Here is a 2,897-nt window from a genome sequence, read left to right on the forward strand (position 1 = left end):
TAGAAATCCATCCAGACAAGGAGGGAGTAGTGCGCGTAGTGAGTGTTCGCACTGCAAAGGGTATTTATAAACGAGCGGTAACGCGTTTGTGTCCGCTTCCCATACCTAAAGATGAAGACATACCTGTAACGTTAAAAACGTTTAATAATACATCTATTGTTGTTTTTAAATGAATCAATGTTCATATACCTTATATTACTCATTTATACTTACCTTACTATTTTGTATTTCTTGAACTTACCAGTTCAATGCGAGGAGTGTTACGAGTATTTCACCACACGTGGCAACGGCGCGTGTGAACTAAAGGAACGCGGCAACGGTGCGTTTGAATCAAGGGCATCGCCACCCAAAAAAAGGGCAGATGGCCGCCAACAACCACGAATGTACAACGTTATGTTTACTAAGTTTCTTATTTCTGTTTTGTTTTTACACAAGTTTCTTTTATTTTAATTAAATAAAGATAATTAAAAAACTACAGTCCATTCTATCGTCCACCTTACTTAGTGAAAGTTGTTTAATAAAATGTTTAATGATATTTTCTTCGTGTACCTTTAATTCATTTATAGCCTTGATACACCTCGCGTTATAACAACACTTTACTTACAACAAANGACAATCCAGAGGCTCTTAAGAACTTCTTCAGCTGAAGAATGACCTTCAAGGTGTCTTAGAGGTCATTCTTCAGCTGAAGAATGACCTCCAAGGTGGCTTTGGAGGTCATGGTAAGGGACTGAGGATGGACAGGCCATCGAAGTGTCACAGTATCCCTATAGCTATACTACTAAAATAAATAAATGGTTTCTGTCGTTATCAGTTTTAGAAGATAATTTTGTTTAACTCGCGAACATTACAACTGGTGTCAGGTGTGGGATTGAGTAAAAGACATTACAATAGCAAAGAAGTTGTACGAATTAAAAGTAGCCGAGTTAAGAAGAAAATTGGAAGAACGGGATAAAGCAACAAACGGTTACAAATTGGAAGAAAAATTGGAAGAAAATACTAAAAGTTTAAAACGTGAATTGGAAGAAAACAGTAGGAGTTTGGAGAATAAATGGGAAGAAAAATTCTATAAAAATATTTAAGAAACAGAAGAGATGATAAAAGTGCTGGAAGAATTGATTTTTAATGGAAAGATAAAACCAATCGTAGATGATGTTGGCGCATCTAGTGCACTCAACGAAGCCAGCCAAATCAGCCAAGGAAGCGGTGTAGAGTCAAGAAGACGAGTAAAACCAGCAACGTTTGACGAAAAGGCCTCATGGACCACATACCACAAGCAATTCGAGGCGGATGCTAAGGCAAAAACTCGGCGCCTCAAGAAAAAGCCACTGCGTTGGCCGTTGCGCTTCGTGGAGATGCATGTAACTTTTTGAACACCCTTTCCCCGGAAGAATTGGCGGATTATGAACAGTTGGTAAAACGGTTAGAGTTGCGCTACGACGCGGCTCATTTAACAGCGGTATATCACATTCAACTGAAAACCCGTCAGTAAAACCAACGGAATCCCTAAAAGAATTCGAGGCCGATATTGCGAGACTGTCTCTACTGGCCTATCCTAATACTCCAGAAGAATTGATGGAAAGGTTGGCAGTCCGGATGTTTCTAGAGGGTTCCAGAAAGGAAACAAATGAGTATTTAAAGGAAGAGACNAGGAATTAGAATTAATACATAATAATGTAATGTTCGTGGGTTTAACAAAATTAACTTCTTAGACTGATAACGACAAAACTATTAATTTACACTAAATATTAAAGACATAAAAACACTAATAAATTGTTACTAACTTAGGTGATGAATTACTCTTTTTATTTACACACTACTCTTGATATATCACTCTTCACTGTCAATTTATTTCTTGATTCACTTCTACAATGGTCAATTTACTTCTACTTTTCAGTTCTGCAACGGTCAATTTATTTCTACTCCTCTTCGGCGATCGTCTCTTCCTTTAAATACTCTTTTGTTTATTTTCGGGAGCCTTCTCGCGACATCCGGATAGCTTAACTGTTTTCCCAGAACGCAGGTACGACACACATTTACAAATACGGCGCACAAGAAGAAAGGCGCCCGCGACTAGCTGGCGAATCGATAAGCCGTTCACACACACGTGTGCCCGATCTTCGTGTTCGCTACAATAATAATCACTCGTAAATAAATATTAATTGTTGTTAAATAAATATTTACTGTAATACAGTTACTGTATTATAACTGTACAGATATATCAAAACATTAATTTAGCACTATAGTATAGTGAATATACAGTATACTATAATATGTGAGATGCCTGTCATGAACAGCTGATTGTAATACCGATATGCGCATGTGCGCCTTTCTATTCTCATAGCCTATCAACGCGCCGCGAGATAAAACGCTGCAGAGCGTGTCGTTTTAAGGCCTTGAAATTTTACTCCAATCGAGCTCAAAGAAGTTTCACTTCAAAAATAATTTCATAAAACAAAAGAATGTTAGTAGAGGCGAAACCTTTTGTTGCCGCAGAGTTGCAGTTTCAGAGATTAAACGTATTACTTGGGTTACTTTAAAACAAGGAAACCGGCATGTTTACAAAAGAAGTCATTTATTCTATACGGTAACATGACTGATATCTACAGTTGAACTATATGTACAAGTAGATGTATAGGTATGTGTATAACTGTGCAGAAATGCATGCAAAGTATCTTCCACGTTCGTGTGTATACGTAAAAGAGTATTTGTGTCTGTGTTGTTCCCTTGTTGTTAATCCTAAAATGTAGCATCGTACTACAGATGGCGCTTACCGCGCCATTTGTGGTATTTTACTATAAATATTATCAATAAAATTATCAAAATAATTGTAAAAAGCCATATACGGGAGATAATAAGTTTTTGCTTTTCTATGGCCCTTCGGTCTAGATTATTTA

The sequence above is a fragment of the Agrilus planipennis genome, unplaced genomic scaffold, assembly GCF_000699045.2.
Source record: "Agrilus planipennis isolate EAB-ADULT unplaced genomic scaffold, Apla_2.0 scaffold437, whole genome shotgun sequence".
In the NCBI taxonomy this organism is placed as follows: domain Eukaryota; kingdom Metazoa; phylum Arthropoda; class Insecta; order Coleoptera; family Buprestidae; genus Agrilus; species Agrilus planipennis.